Source organism: Amphiura filiformis, chromosome 5 (assembly GCF_039555335.1).
Source record: "Amphiura filiformis chromosome 5, Afil_fr2py, whole genome shotgun sequence".
Lineage (NCBI taxonomy): Eukaryota > Metazoa > Echinodermata > Ophiuroidea > Amphilepidida > Amphiuridae > Amphiura > Amphiura filiformis.
The window spans coordinates 79,221,406-79,239,017 of NC_092632.1; the positions used below are offsets into that span (position 1 = coordinate 79,221,406).

Sequence of the window (17,612 nt, forward strand, 5' to 3'; positions counted from 1 at the left end):
ATTTTGACCTTTCATATGGAAGATATGGATTTTTTCCCAAAAGACCTAATTTTTTTTTGGTGTTTTGGAAAAAAAATCCATATCTTCAATACGAAAGGTCAAAATTTTCAATTGATCGTCTGCTTTTCATTCCACCTACATACACTTTAAGTATAAATCAACCGATTTATAAAGTTTTCTTCAAGTAGTGTTAAATATCAAAATATCAATTTTAATGATTTGCCATAAAATGTGTATTACATTAATTTCAAAAAATCAAAATTATTTGATATCAGAAGGACATTCTTCAGTATTCAGAAAGCAATTCGATATGTCTGATGTGCTCTAATGTCCCACAAAAAATACTGTCCAAACGTTCATACCCCAGCCCTTAAGGGAAGTAATTTTTCGATGAAATCGGACCATTTTTAAATTTTGACCTCTGTATGAAATATGTGACATTTCACCTATCCAACCTTATAACTCCTGAACTAAGCACCGTAGAAAAATATGACAATTGACTTTTTTATTCCCTGTGATGAGATGAACAATTTGAGATACATTACAACATGATAGGGCTATTTTTAAGTTTGAGCCCCACTGTGACCTTGGACCCCTCGTGTGAACCACAGTGGCATAAAATGAAATGGAACCAATCAAATTTAATCATTTCAGTTTCAAGAATGCCAAAAAACATTGGTTTCACTAATGTAGGAAAATAAAATGACAAACCCATAGCACCCTGTACTATGAATCTTGTTGCTTGCTATGGATTGCCATCATGAAAGCCTCTTTAGTTATGCACAACAGAATTGCTTGTTGTGCTTTATCTGATTTTTATGCTATGAGATGCTTCTAGAAAAATACAGCACTAATTTTTAGCTCATTTGCAACGCAAATGAGACTATTGTCATGGTCTAGATTTCTCTATGTTTTTTACTTTCTCTTGCTACATCGTTTGAGCAATGGAGCTGGTAATTTGAGGCAGGGGTGCAAATTGTGATTTCTTCCTCAGGAGCAAGGTTTTTAGGCTGAAGATTTCCTCAATCATACCATGCATAAAATAACTTTATTCTGCACTTCATTAATTCAAAAGATGAGAATGTTAACATAGCGTGTATTTTTAGAGCGACTATGTTAAGTCTTCGAGCTGGCTTTATGAGGACACTGTGCGCGCGTAGCGCGCAAAAATTTGCTATTTTACACTAGTTTGGGGGTAATTTTGGTGGGACAGAGGCTCCTTTGCCCTTTTATTTTTCTTTCACTTTTTGTCAGAGGGAGGACAACTTGTTCAGTGCTATATGATTCTTTTAAATTTCCTCAATATATTCCAGTTTGTCCTCTTCTCAGTGGCATTAGTATTGATACACTGAATTCCTTCATGACTTTTGTTCCCATAAAATCCTCTCTATAAATTTCCTCCGATATGTTCTCTGTTTCCACCTGCCTTCATCCAACTTTTTCCTGTTAAATTGCATTGAATACCTCCTATGGTGATGAATTGTAAATTTCCTCATATCCCATTTCCATATTCTATTAACACCAACACCTTCCTCTTTTTTGCTCTTATTTCTTGAACAATAATGTGAATTCCTCTAAATTTTGCACAACCAGTGTCTTTAAAGATTTCCTCTCTTCCATTCAGTAGCTTCACTGCCTCACAGCACTCCCCTATTATCTTTTCCTCACTCCTCTAATTTCCTCTTTCCCCCCTTCCTCTCCTCTTTTCTTCTCTCTCCCTCCTTTTTCCTCTTTCTTTTTTCTTCCCATGGCATTATTTCCTCATTTTTGACTCTCATTTCCTAGGAGCGGTGCTCCCTGCTCCCGCACAATTTGCATCCCTGATTTGAGGGGACGATCTTTGCATGATTGTTCATAATTGTTACTTATTTAACTATAAAAATTCGGACCGGAAGTGTGATTTTTGGAGCATTTTGTTATGAAAATTTGTATAAAATTTCAGAGAATAGTCTCCTTTGCAGACTGTTTGTCGTGCTGATCATATTACAAACACTGTACAAACTCCTTGATCTGGCGATGCTGTTGCATTTTGTAAAAGAGATGTTGAATTTTGTTGCTTCAATGTTTGCTTTTCAGTGCTGCTTTCGGCAAGTCAATAGATAAAGCACCAATTGGGCTCGTGCTGTCTATAGGCCCTTCTGTGCACGAGCCATGAGCAAGCAGTGTCTCAAATTCTCCCAATTAGTGCATATTCAGAACTAATTGGGCTACCAAATTGTTGGTTGGCAACCCTGACTATGAACAAACATCTCATTTACACATATTATCACACATCTTGGAAGAGTCACCAAACCCAATCAGTTACGTAAACATTTACTCAAGGTGAAATGTCCTTTTGACCAGCCACAAACTTTGAACATGTACAGTGTCTGTGACCCAATGAGAATCATAGTTGCCATTCTCTCATTTACACAATGACAGTGATATTGGTTGGTACTGCATGTAGTGTGTGGTCATTGTCTATACACCTATCAATTACATGATGACAATGATTATATTGACTTTTGAGGGGCTGTTGAGGACTTTCCTATACATGGCCATACATAGCTATCCATGGCTATACAAAGCTATGCATGGCTATACATAGCTATGCATGGCTATACAGAACTATGCATGGCTGTACATAGCTATGCATGGCTATACATAACTATGCATGGCTATACATAACTATGCATGGCTATACATAACTATGCATGGCTATACATAGCTATGCATGGCATGGCATTCCTGACCATAACCCATAACAAATGAGCTACAGCACCATTGGTGCTCTTGTTTGGAATTTAAAAAATATTATTCTGTTTTGCCAAATGAAACATAGCTAAATCCTAATCCTTTAGTTACTCCAAACTGGCAATAAAAGTTTAATAATTTTGCAATTTGAGGTAGAATGGTTCAAAAACACGAAATTTTGCATGTTTTCTTGCAATTGTAGTGACCAAATTGAAAGACTTGGCACAAGTCTAAGCATTCAAAATCTTGAGCATAGGCTAAGAGTTAACTCATAATTTTAATAGTATATGTTATATTTGCTAATTGGTTATGGAAAAGATTGGAAAATTTGTTTTCCAAAAATTAAAATGCATAACTTGAAATTAGTCTTTGTTCAAGTCTTTGGACCTGATTGCCGCAGAATACGAAAAAGGTCGAAAAACACCCTTAAAATGCATGTTTTTGCCCCATTATTTCCAAAAATTGACTAGATATTAAAATTTGACTTTTATTGCCAGGATAAAGGATTAGGATTAATCTATGTTTCATTTGGCAAAACCGGATAATATTTTTTTAAGTCAACCCCCCCACCCCAAAAAAAACCCAACAACAATAGTTCTGTATTTTTCTGGAATTGGGGAGTAGGTACGGACAGCAGGAAATGTGTATATTTTATTCGGAGAAAAGATATGGATAAAGACGTCATATTTTGTTGTTCCTTGGACGGGGCTGAACATCAGCAACAAAATAAAATGAAATTCAAATGCAAAATGAAATTATGTGCCGTGTGCGTTTGTCATTATCTGGAAGAGTCTAATTATTAAATATTCTTTTAAGAAAATACACGTATTTGAGGAGTTATGGAATTTTGCATCCAGAAAGAAATGAATAAAGCGAGATTGAGGTAACTAGTAAAAGCTCAAGCTTCAATCAAGCTTCAAAGCTTGATAATTGTCCCACCTTCTTTCCAAAAAACATATAACACCTACAAACCAAAGTGGACAAAACAGAAAACGTAAACAAAACAGGATGCTATACCAAAATACAAAACAATAAATAACAAGAAAAACATTTCATATATTTATTTATTTATTTATTTATTTATTTATTTATTTATTCGAACATACGCTTTTACATCAGCGGCACACGCCTACCTGACGGTGCGTTCATACAAAACATAGAATAAGCAAAATTAACATGAATTAAAAAAATATATATATATATAATTTGAGAAACATACGCTTTTACATCAGCGGCACACGCCTACCTGACGGTGCGTTCATACAAAACATAGAATAAGCAAAATTAACATGAATTAAAAAAATATATATATATATAATTTGAGAAATGATACAAAACGATTTAAAACATAAAACGATAGACTGCACTATACGTGTAGGAGTTTGGCAAATGTGATACAATTTCTTTGGTATCTTCTTTGTTTCCCGTGTTTTGTGAGCTGTAGTATTGCCTCTTCTCCCCCGGCTTTGATTATGTCACTTGTAACTTCATCAATGCCTGGTGCCTTGTTGTCCTTCATTTGTCTTAAGACCTCTTCTACCTCATTCCGTAGAATTGGAGCTACCTTTGTTGCTTCATTCAACACTTGTATTAGTGTCTTTTGGTTTGCCTTTCTCTTGAGTTTTTGTTGAAGTATTCAGGTCTTGGTAGAACTCTGGCAGAATTTCTGACCTGTCTGATGTAACAGTTCCATCTTTGTACAGAGTGTCCCCCCCAAAAAAAGAGGCCCCTCATTGCGCCCTATTTTTCTCCTATTTTAGAAAAGTTGATCAAGTATATGTTGGTATGTAAAGAAGCCGTTACCCGTTAGCTTTAATAAACCGAAACAATTATTTCAATCGGCTCATAACTTTTGAAGATATGCCCTTTTAAAGAAATGTATCCGTTTTTCACTCTGTCCACGGAGGAGGTTTGGCTACTTCAAAGATTGAAAAGTGCATATACCATGCATGAATATAAAACATTTCTCGATGATAACTTTATAAAATAACAACTTTATTTTAGGCAATGGGATTTACCGGTGGGCTTATGGGTTATGGATTTTGTTAAGTGTCATCAATTTGGGTGAAATTGATGTGGGATGGTATACGTGCAATTACTTACGTTTTTCTCGGTTATTTTATGCATTTTTGTTTTATTATCTTTCTTACTTTATTGTTTCTTGCTTTCTTTTTATTGACAACATAAGTCTTTTCTCTTTTTGGAATAAAAGGTAGCCCTGAAAAGGGTTGTTTAGTTTGTTTTTGATTCTTTTGGAAGAGAGTTTACTGTGCTGCTCTGCCCTCTACCTGGTTGCCTCTTTGACGAATACAGGTTTCAGCCCTAGTCCTCATTGCATCAATTGCGTTGCGTATCAACCTTGTGCGCCGGATACTTGCGAATATAGCAGTAATATATAAGGTAAAGTTAAATCGAATTCTGGAAATAAAATTTGCAACTTACATGCGACAGTTGCGTCCGGTAACTCCGAACTTCATCAGGCATCTGATTGGTCACGTGACAAACGATGGGGAAGATTTTGCAAAGCTTGATCCCAGGCGTGCGGCAGTTGAAAGCGGAGTCCCCCTTTTTTGTTGATGGCTGGCTGCTCCACTCTCTCCCAAATGGCTTCCCTGACGCCACGCTCGAACCACTTTTCTTCTTTGTCGGGGATCACAACCTCCTCTGGCTTAAAGAAGTGTTCCGTTGTTTTGCAGCGATTGAAAACTGCAGAGTTCTGAACTTCGCTGGAGCTAGGTCTTCGATGTTGGTTTATCCTAGCCCTGAGAGACTGTTTGGTCTCTCCTACGTAGGCTTCACTACAGTCAGTAGCCGCACAGGTAATGCCATAAACCAAATTACTTTGCTTGTCCTTGGGAGGTTTATCCTTAACTTCCCCCTGATGATGTTGGTGGGTTTATAAGACGTTGCGATCCCAAAGGACTTAAGAGTATTTTTGATCCTTTCTGACAAGCCAGATATGTAGGGTATTTTTATATTTATCTAGCACGATCTGCTCAAAATTCTCCATGTAGATGTTAACAATAATAGGCGAGACAGCTGAACCCATGGCACAGCCATATTGTTGAATGAAAAATTTGTTGTTAATATGAGAAATACGCAGTCTTGAGACAGATGGTTAAGAGTTCAATGATTTGGTCCACCGATAAATTCGTTCGGTCACCTAGAGTCTTGTCCTTGGTGAGATATTCTTTCACCACTTTTATAGCATCGTCGGGAGGAATGGATATGGATGTGAATAGAGCGGTCACGTCGTATGATGTGATAATTTCATTCCCTGTAAGCTTGATGTCCTGGATTTTGTGAACAAAATCCTGAGTGTTCTTTAAGTGGTGGGGGGGGCTGACCAACTAGGGGGCCAATGATCTTGGTAGCGTGCTTGGCTAAATTGTATGTCACTGATCCGACGCTATACTAATAATCGGTCTGACAGGAATGGGTTCCGGCTTGTGCACTTTCGGTAAACCGTAGAAAGCTGGGACACTAGGTTCTGTGGGAGGAGTCAGTCTGTATTTTAAGCTGACGTCAATTATAGCTCCCTGCGAATGAACTTTGTTGATATTCTGTAACCTGTTTCCTGTAGCCGCTAGTAGGGTTGTAGGTCTTTTTATCTTTCAGAAGGAGTTGGCATTTCTTATCGTAGTCCGATGTATTTAAAACTACAACACACTTCCCTTTGTCCGCTGGCACAATGACAATGTCCTTGTCCTTAGCTAACTCGTCAAGGGCTTTTCTTTCTTCCTTGGTGGTGTTTGGAGGTGGGAGTTTGACGTTACATATAGAGTAGTGCTAACCTTATGCCGTAGGCTTTTAGCTTTAGATTGATCGCAGTCTCTGTGGCAGTGACAATATCAGCGATTGGAACTTTATTAGGAGTCACAGCAAAGTTCAAACCTTTCGCTAGAACCGACACTTCGCTGTCACTCAGCGATCTATCAGACAAGTTTTTCACCCACTTTTGTTTAGAATCTGAGTCAATTTGACCACCAGTAGAACGCCAGTTAGTGTCTAAATCCGCTTGAGAAGTTTTATACTTCGCGAATTTATCGATGTGTCTACGCTTGGTTGCAAAGTGTTGATCAAGCTATGCAACTTTGGTGAACTCAGTTACCCTCTCAAACTCATTAGTTGGTAATAAGGACGCTAAACGATTATATTGATCGGTGTATTTCTCATTGAGAGTGTCAATGTGAAGTTGATATGTCGTATTCTTTCATTCAAAAGTTTCCTTTCGGCGTTACGTAAGATATTATCAACTTTATGTCCTTTTACACTGCTCATCAATTTGACACGTGACCAATCAGATGCCTGATGAAGTTCGGAGTTACCGGACGCAACTGTCGCATGTAAGTTGCAAATTTTATTTCCAGAATTCGATTTAACTTTACCTTATATGTTATTTACTGGATGACTAATCTACACCAAGATATAGCAGTAATATGTTTGCAAAGATCTTGGATTTTGCCACAAATGAAGAAATCAAGTGGTGTGAGGTCTGGTGATCTTGCAGGCCACTTCACAGCATGACCCATCCCAACCACTGTTTGCTATCCGTGGACAGAGTGAAAAACGGGTACTTCTTCAAAAGTTGTGAGCCGATTGAAATAATTGCTTTGGTTTATTCAAGCTAACAATTAAAGGTTTCTTTACATACTAAAATATATTTGATCAATTTTCAGAAATAGGCGAAAAAGAGGGCGCAATGAGGGGCCTCTTTTTTGGGGGGACACCCTGTACTTTAATTTATTAATTCTTGACTTTTTGCGGTCTTGTTTTATGATAGTTTTTGGGCCTTTTTCACTTTGCAAAATCTTTAGTATGCTTGCATGCTTTCTCTTTCTTGTTAGTTGTCTTCTCTTCTTCCTTACTGTTTTTACAATTTCAGCATATTCGATCTTCTCAGCTCTTGATTTGATTGTTATTTTTCTCAGAACTTTCCTTCTTGTATCAAGGTTTTCAATTGCTTTATCCTCCTCAGATTTTGATTCCATCCTCTTTCTTTGATGCTGCATACTTGCTGCTTCCTCCAACAGTGATGTAGTTAGGTGGTCGCATCTTGTATCCATATCTATGTCCTGTATCTCCAGACTCACAAAGCGGTTCTTCAACTTCAGTTGGAATTTCTCTTTCCTCTCTTTCAACTTTAGAATGTCAGTTCTTTTCTTTTTTTTAATTATTATTGATGAATTAAGCCTTGCAAGCTTAGTGTTGATGCAATGTCTACCTTGGTGATAACTTTTTGGCTGCATAATATAAAGTCTTATCTGGTTCCTGGTTACTTCATTTGGACTTTTCCATGTCAGTACCTCTTGTCTTTTTTGAAGAATGTGTTGGCTATCATGAGTTTCTGTTCTGCCGCTGCGACAAACTCTGCGACTACTTTACACAATTGGTCATATCTTAGCTTGTCGACCACCGATTTTTTTGAAACAAAGCTTATGTAGTAGCATTATATTCATACGAGGCAACGACCGCCGCGCCGTAGGAAAAAAAAGTTATATTTGCTCGGGCATTTCTATTTGCACAACTTTAAAAGGATTTTTTTGATTTGAGATAATAGCCTCGTCTAATGACCGATTAGTAGGTTGAGGGGGTTAATAACCAAGTAATTCAAGGGAATTACTTGGTTATTAACCCCCTCAACCAAGAAATTCAAGGGAATTCAAGATGGCATAGAACTAATAATATCCTGTTTGTCAAGGAATCGAACTGTATTTAAAATCTGTATCTAAATATTGATCTATTGCTGCAGGTTTCTCATCCATCAATGATTTAATGACAAACAACTGGTCATTAACCATGGTCGTAAGATTTTGAACTTTTGGATTTATCGTTGGGAGGGGGGGGGGGGCCGAAGTACAGAGTATATCCACTAAATTATCGAAGGAGGATGGCCCGATCAACAACTGTATCCCACTTCTTTTACGTCACTGTCAAATGTTCACTATAGACGAATCCAATATCACGCATTCCTACACCTTAATGGCTGCCAAAGTTGGGTCCCCGTCGGCTCCATCCCACCTAAAATGTGAAATGATGCGTCCTTGGAGGGTATTTTAAACTGCATTATATCACCTGTGTTACACGTGGACAAAAGAATAATGACAGTGTACAACACAAAAGAATCTAACATCGAATTTTAAGCGGCTTTAATCCACCCAATTGGGCAGTCACTACACCAGTGTGGTGCATGCGGGGACCCGTCATGGCCGACCAAATCCTGACCATGACTTGGCTTGTTGGATTCGTCTATATTATGGGATCGGATAGTGACGTTTGCACAGTATTTTTTGTGGGACTTAAATCAAAGTATTACTTTGCTTAAGGGCTGGGGTATGAACGTTTGGACAGTATTTATTGTGGGACATTAGAGCACATCAGACCTATCGAATTGCATTCTGAATACGAAGAATGTCCTTCTGATATTGTTGTGGCGATATATTATTTTATATCCCGTGCCCTTCTATTTTCATTTATTTATTTAATCAAAATTATGGTGTCATTCACCCCGAGTGAGAAATCACTCTCTGGTATCATTTCGATTACAGCGGCCTTCGCGATCCGGCCAAAGCGTTTTTAAAATGCGTAAAAACAACTTGGTTTTAATGCTAATTAATGCATGTTCTAGGGAAGTCTGATTATCTTTATAAAATAGCAGAGTGGGCGGGTTTTCGCGGAAATATTTTTTGTGTAAAAAGTGAAGCATTCTATGCATAAAGGAATATATGAATATTAACTGCACAACATGTAGAACGATTCGTGATACCCAATTGTGGAACAGTTGGTGTTGTTTAGGAGTGGGAGAATTTTATTTCAATTTTATATGCGACAAAATATATTTTGAATTTACTGAAAATGGACGCTCAAAAAAAGAAGAAAAATGTATGTAATTTTTACATAGAACCCCGATAAAAATTACTGTATCGTTTTTATACTAATCTAATCTTCCATTTTCTAAAAAAACCCTTGTGGGTTCTATGTGGAAATCTTGAATAAACTGGGGGAAAACACAACGTCTATACTCCGGGGACTATAGGCCTACAAGAAAATGGCAGAATCCCTATACATTGCACGGACCGATATCCATGCACGATGCAGTGAAAATCGATATTATGTATTGTGTGCAGCACAATACACGTATTGTTGTATTTCTATGCTATACCCGAGAAATGTTGGAGTTGCCTATTGCCAAACCCGCGATTTGGTAGCCCAATTGGGCGACTTTTGAAGATTTTCCCCGCGACCTTTGACAATTTCCTGTCACATAGAAACCAATGGATAAGAAAAAATTTGAGCGACTTTTCAACATTGGCTCCCGCGACTTCCGATAGTTTCCTGCCCCATAGAAACCAATGGTAAAGAGAAAAATTGGGCGACTTTTCGATTATTTGACCCGCGATTCGGGCTGAAATCTTTTGGCAACATATATGGTCAATTCCAGCCAAAGCGGGCCAGAATTCTCTCTGGGGCCATTTTGAAAATGTTTTCCTTTTCAATTCTAGACTTATCAAATGAGACGATCATGTCTAGTGAATCATCAGGTGGAAGTGCCATCGGATTGAAAAATAACTTTTCTTGCTAGACCAAATAAAGTGTTAAATGCGCATATGCATGTTACCCACGAATTCAAGCATTTTTCACCTGTTGTACGCCATAAAATTTCACTTTCTTTAATATCTTTCAATATTTTATGTGTGACTCATATACACTAGAAATCGGTGAAGACTTTGAACGTAAAATAGAATTTTATTACATATATCTACAAAGAAATATTTTGGTTATTACAAATTTTAAGAAAGAACCAGGTGTACAGTTAAGATTGTGTCAATTCTTCGAACTCTTTCCAAAGTGGCTGTCATTTAACATTACTGTATTATTTCGAAAGATTAGAATAAATGCTTCATATAAATACAAAGTTATATATTGCATCTCGTCGCAGGATGAGGATCTCGGATGGATTCGTGGGTAACAGCGTCTGGAAAATAGCAATTCCTATTAATTTTTTTTAATATAAATAAAAAATACTTTTCCGTATGTCAATAATTCAGGCTGCAATGGCACTAAAATGAATTTTAATCAAAATACAGACTACATGGAATATTTAGAATGGATCATTATGGCATTTTGGGTATAAAAATTTTGAGAATAATGAAGTTGCCAAATTCAAATAGACAGAGCAAACAATTTTATATTATTATTTTAGTAAAATCATTCCATATTTTCATGCAGCAATATTCTATTAACTCGTGTTTGACAGTTCCTATGAACTAAAACACTATCAATACATTGTTAACTATAATTTAAGTAGGGATTCGTGGGTAACCAAAATGTTCGTGGGTAACACATATTTGAAGGAATGTATTGGTGAGCGGCAAAATAGAAAATATTACAGAAGGTTGGAAACCACCATGCGGTTATTCGTCCATTGTGTTTCAATGATTCCCGTTTCTCTAACCAATTGCATTTACCCAAAAAATGGTAATTTAGGATAATCAATCAAAACTTCATGATACAGCTTCAGTATACCTTCAAGAGGACGCTATTAAACAGGACTGTTTTGGAACCTATTTCGCATGTTTTCAAAATGTTAAGATGCATAAGAAACATATAATTTACGAGAAAATCCTTGGATTCGTGGGTAACGCCGAATTCGTGGGTAAAGCTATAAGTACTATAGTACCGTTTGGGGTTTGCGTTTCTTAGGTATATAAACTGTAAGTACTGTCAAAATTATAGCATACCCATGGCTTGAATATGTGCTGATTTAAACTTAAAATAAACAATCTCCTTATTTTTCAAGGTTAGCATCTATTCGGGATTCGTGGGTAACAAAAGTTTAAACCGTCGTAGATTCTTTTTTAAAGCGGTGAACGTATTTTTACGATTGACAATTTTAAGCGCTTGTCAAACTAAATTCAGTGTCCAAAGTCATTAAATGTTAATTTAAGTTATGGCAATTATATTTGCTGGACTCGTGGGTAACAGTTGATACGTGGGTAACGTCAAATTTGATTTTATGGAATTTTATGGGTAAAACGTATTTGCATAAAATAATCACTTGGACCTCAGAATTATAGAACGAAACTTCGTTTCATGATATAGTCATTTATGGCATATTCACTTAACATTTTTCAGAACGATCATTTTATTTTTTTTACGCGGGTAACAAAATTATTATTAAATTGACTTAATGGCCTCTAGAGTCCACAAACTTTGGTGGAATTCAATCGTTTTACATATGATGAGAGATCATGCAAACGTCTTTCTAACGGTAATCATTTCATTTTGATTGAAGGACATTCAATGACATATATGGTGCTTTATCTTCGAATTCGTGGGTAACGCCAATTCATTTAAGCTATCATAACTTGTCCCCTGGTATGACTTGCTAGTAAAGGCCTATATGCACAAAGAGAGCACATTGGACGTGACATGATATGCTCCATCAATAACGTGATTTCCTTTATTAATGACATTTTAAAGTGGAAAGTTAACATAGAGAGAATTTTGTCCGCTTTCGCTGGAATTGACCATATATAGGCTATAGCCTATAACCTATATATATGTTTAAAATTCAATATGGCTACCAACAACTCATGTGGTCCAATGGATTAGCGCGCTGGACTGCGAGATTCTGTATGCAGCTGCGGCGTGGGTTCGAGGCCCACCTCTGCCAAACTAAAATTCACTTTTCTTTAAATTTCACATTTGGGAAATATGACTGGGCGAATTTATGTATGGCGAAGAGTGGTGTGCATTTCGATTAGACTATCGTAAAACGTCACAATGGTCTTTTGTAAACGGAGGTCTTGTGGAAGACGCAAACTGAGCATGAGTTGTAGCTTGTAGCAGTCACTCAGAGAGATAACACCTCTCTATAAAATCTCCGTGTGCGTCAAGATTTGTACACAACTTCTTAGTTTAAAGCGAGAACAATTCTCGCTAAATATTACTTTGATAATGGAGTTTGTTCTACTCCCAGTTCACTTGTTAGTTTTTATATAAAGTTTCATACGGAATGAAGAAGATGTAGTAATGTAATAAATAACTTAAATATCAGTAAATTGTGGTTTTGATTGTCTTGATGTTGGCTGAGTCTGAAAGCCTAAATAAGACCCTGGTCGAACCTCTAGTTCTATGGAGAGCTTTTTATTAGCGCCCATACCAATGCCAAATCTACGATGAAGAGCCGATGAACAGAACTACCAATCTGAGGGACTAGCCGAGACGAGTGAACCAAGACGCATCTACCAAGCCGTGTGATTTATCCTGGTACTTACCTCGCCGCCTAAAATATTTAGCGAGTCCTATTCCCAAAGCTCTTATATATCAAAAATGTGAAAAATATCAAATTTTGTATTATATCGTGAATTTCAAAAAATGAGAATTATTTGATATCAGAAAGACATTCTTCGTATTCAGAATGCAATTCGATATGTCTGATGTGCTCTCATGTCCCACAAAAAATACTGTCGAAACGCTCAAAACGCTCATTCCAGATCAGATTCAGATTCAGATTCAGATTAAATTTATTATTTCAAATTCAAATTGGCCCGTAGGCCAAATTACATGAAATATTACATTTGCAATGTTTACATTAAAAGACATAAAAAACATATAAAATATACATGAAAACACCATAAAATTACTCAAAGAAATTAATTGCACTTGTTGAGGCAAAATCTCAGTCACACAGCTCACACACACCCCTACATCTTCTCCACACACACCTTACATATACACCCCCACCCCACATACACCTCTACCCGAACTATCAGCCCTCCATATACACACACACACACACACCACACCCCAGATGCACTAAAGAATTTAATTTAATAAAACAGTAATTAATAAATAACATAACAAAATATTGCACATAAATATTTGGACCAGACAAATTATAAGGGACAAATTCAATACATCAAGATAAAAATGCTGTCATAAAATCACAGTTAAACACACCAGCTGAATATGAACATGATGAGATGCACTAATTAAGTAGATGAGTGAGATAGGGTATTGAGCTGTTCCCATATTTTTTTGTTTTGGTTCTGGGGACATGATACTTATTGCACTGTCTAAGGGTCATATTGTGGGTCCTCATATTGTGTGGAAACCATTCTGAGTACCTATCAGATTCAACACATTTTTGAGCAAACTGTGTACAGAGATGTAGTCTTCTATCATTCAAAGTTTGGAGTTCCAACTGGTCAAGGGAATCCCTTAAAATGAGAGCACTTCAGACACACCAAATTGTATCCCGAAAATGCTAAATACGAGGAATGTCCTTCTGATTTGATATTAAATAATTTGGATTTTTTTTCAAATTCGCTATATTTTATAATACACTGAAACTTTATGGCAAATTATTTAAAATTGATATTTTCGACAATTTTAAACAGTCCTCGAACTAAACGGTGACTAATTTTGCATTTTTCTCAAAAAATAACTACACACTGGTAACAAAAGTTATGTATAGGGGCAAGGAATCCAATTACTTCACTGATATTTCAGTGATTTAAGACAAGTGGTTCGTCGGTGGGTGACAGGCTTAAAAGTCACAGGAGTGACTAAAAGGATGTGCACGTATAAGCCAGGTCACAGGGGTAAGTGATGCGTCTAGTGCGTATGTAGTTGTAGTTGTAGAAGTAGTTGTAGATGCATACTCCCTCCTTCTTTCCCCCTGTTTAGTTCTTTTTCCCTTCCTTCTTTTATCTAGTAGCATAACTCTCAACCTCTGATCAATTGCGACCGAAGCCGCTGGCTAGCCTTCGGGTGAAAAGAAGAGCCGAGTGTGTAAGTCTCTTCCTGCCAGTACATAGCCTCTCCTTACTCAAGACTCCTACATGGCCTCCCAGCGGTCACCGATGGTAACTGGTCATCTTGCGATTTCCAGGCTAGCATGTAGGGGATCTCGGAGCAGCTAAGGGCCCCAGAGGTGCAGTACGTATGGCCCACCAGCGAGTGGACACGCCCTGGTACTCACCATCCTTAGCCACTGATTGAAACATGACAATGTGAGTGGAGGAAACCTTCTAGATTCAACAGTCTCTGTTAAGGTTCAACAGTCATCGTGTTTCCATGGGAGAGGCGATCCACCCTTTAACTAGTGGACCTCGGCTGCTACCCACCTGCCCAATAAGCAGGAAACTGTCTCGGCTCCATTTATGGACCGGGGAAGCTGCGAATGGCCCAGCAAGCCTGCAGCTGATAAACTACCGCTCAAAGTAAACAAAGGAAATGTAAACGGACAGATTCAAATGGAAAACGACACGGAACTGTTAAAAGACAACGAAATAGCCCAACGACTAGGACTGCAACATGGAATGTCAGTGGAATTGGACAGAAGGAACCAGAGATTGTTGAAACAATGCAGAGGTATAGCATCTCAATCATGGGAATATCTGATACAAGACTTAAAGGAAAGGGCATGAAGGAATCGCACAACGACTATGTACTCATCTGGTCTGGAGTGGACAAGAACAAAAGAGCCGTCCATGGAGTGGCTTTCTACCTACACCCAGAATTAGCTAAGAACATTATGGAAGTTGACTACATATCCGAAAGAATAATCAGACTCAGAATACAACAAGAGAAAGAGGTTACAACATACATCCAAGTGTATGCTCCATGCAATGATTCCTACTCAGATGAAGACAAGGATACATTCTTTGAAGAGTTATCTGATGTTATAAACAGTACAAAGAATCAGGATATGCTGGTGGTAATGGGAGACATGAATGGACATGTGGGAAGTGAACGATCACCTTGGGAAGATTACCTAGGACCCCACAGTGCACCAAACACAAGTCGGAACTACAATGGACAACTCATCTTGGAACTTTGTGCCCAACATGATCTCTTTGTCACAAACACATTCTTCCAACATAGGAGTAGCCAAATATTCACATGGTACAAGTGGAATGACCTCACCAAAGCTTCTCAGCTTGACTTCATCCTCATTAAAAAGACAGATCGATGCAAAGTGAATGACTCTAAAGCAATGCCAAACATCCACATAGATACTGATCACAGACCAGTCATGATGGAAACAAGGGCCAGGAGAAGACCACAGCCAAATAAAAGGCAGCAACCTGAGACAATAAACCTCAGAAAATTAGCAGAAGAACCAGTGAAGGCAGCCATCGAACAACAGATGGATCAGCTATTCCAAAAACTACCAGATCAGGAAGGAAATACAGAAGAAGAGTGGACATGGTTCAAAGATGCTCTAACAGACACCCTTAAAGCAAACTGTGGGACTAAGAAAAGAAAAACAGGACAAGTGAAAGGGACATCCTGGTGGAATGACACGGTCAAAGCAGCAACCAAAGAGAAGAAAAGACTCTTCAAGAAATGGTCCAAAAGCAACCTGGAAGCAGACTACAACGAGTACAGGGAAGCCCGGCGTAACTGCAAGAAGACTATCAAAGAAGCCAAAGACCAGTCTTGGAAAACATATGGGGAAGATCTGGCAGAAAAATCAAGTAGCTCAAGCAGAGAGTTCTTTAAAGCAGTTAAAGCCTACAAACAGCGGGACGAGCCTTTTGACCCAACCGCCATCATAAACGACAAGGATGGAAACCCCCTCACAGACAGCTGCGAAATCACCAACATATGGGGAGAATACTTCGAAGATTTGCTCAACCCAAGCGGTGATGGTGACAGACAACAGCAGCAGCCTTTCCATCCTCGGTTCCAAGAGGAAGTTGATCCACCCATACTCCAGGAGGAAGTCAGAAATGCCATTAAAACCAGTCCCAAAAACAAGGCAGCTGGAATTGATGACATCACAACAGAAGCCATACGTGCTTGTGGAGATACAGGAGTCAAATGGTTGACAAGAGTGTTCAACAGGGCTTGGGAGGAGCGAGCTGTACCCGATGACTGGCAACGTGCAATAATTGTCCCCATCTAGAAAAAAAAGGGAGTAAAAGAGATTGTAGCAAATATAGAGGAATCTCTCTGCTCAGCCATACTGGGAAGATTTATGGAAAGATCTTAGAGAAACGAATACGACCAGTTGTTGAACATCAGCTGAGCGAAGCGCTGTTTGGGTTCAGGAAGAACAGAGGGTGCACTGATGCCATATTTGCTCTGAGACAATTGTGTGAAAGGAGTATTGAGTACAACCAAGATCTGTACACTATATTCATAGACCAAGAAAAGGCGTTTGATCGAGTAAACAGAGATCTACTCTGGACTGTGCTAGAAGACTACGGTGTAAAAGGGCAACTGCTGGACAGTGTGAGAGCCATCTACAGGGACAGCCTCTGTACTGTCAGGACAAGGACAGGACTCACCAAGTGGTTTCCCCGGGTGGTTTCCTGTGAAGTCAGGTGTCCGACAAGGATGTGTCCTCTCGCCTCTCCTGTTCCTCATTTTTATGGACAGGATCACCCAAGAAGCAAATCTAGATGAAGAAGCTCTCAATGAACTATACTGTTTGCAGATGATCAATGTCTCATCCACCAAGACAGCCTTAGCTTACAAAACCACACCAACAGACTGCACGCAACCTGCCAGAAGTATGGCATGAGCATAAGCATCCCAAAGACAGAAACCATGCTGATCAGCCGATCCCAAAAGACCTTGGACATCAAGATTGACAACACAACCCTCCAGCAATCAAAGGAGTTTAAGTACCTGGGCAGCATCTTTACTGAAGACGGGAAGATAGACCGAGAAATTGAAACCAGATGCCAGAAAGCAAACAACATCACCTTCATGCTTGGGCCTATACTTTCCCACCCAGCTGTGCCAATGGATGCAAAAAGAACAATCATCAACGCAATCTATACTCCGACTCTCTGCTACCAGGCACAAACATGGGCTATGAACAAAAAGACTGAACGGAAGATTACTACCTGTGAAAT

At 38.4% G+C, this 17,612-nt stretch overlaps 1 long non-coding RNA gene across 1 annotated transcript; it reads left to right on the forward strand.

Annotated features, from left to right (window-relative positions):
- Positions 1–295: 295 nt before the first annotated feature.
- Positions 296–3,294, forward strand: LOC140153792 (uncharacterized). The gene is made up of 2 exons (XR_011859145.1): positions 296–963; positions 1,831–3,294. It is a non-coding gene; the product is annotated as an uncharacterized lncRNA (long non-coding RNA).
- The last annotated feature ends 14,318 nt before the right edge of the window (positions 3,295–17,612 follow it).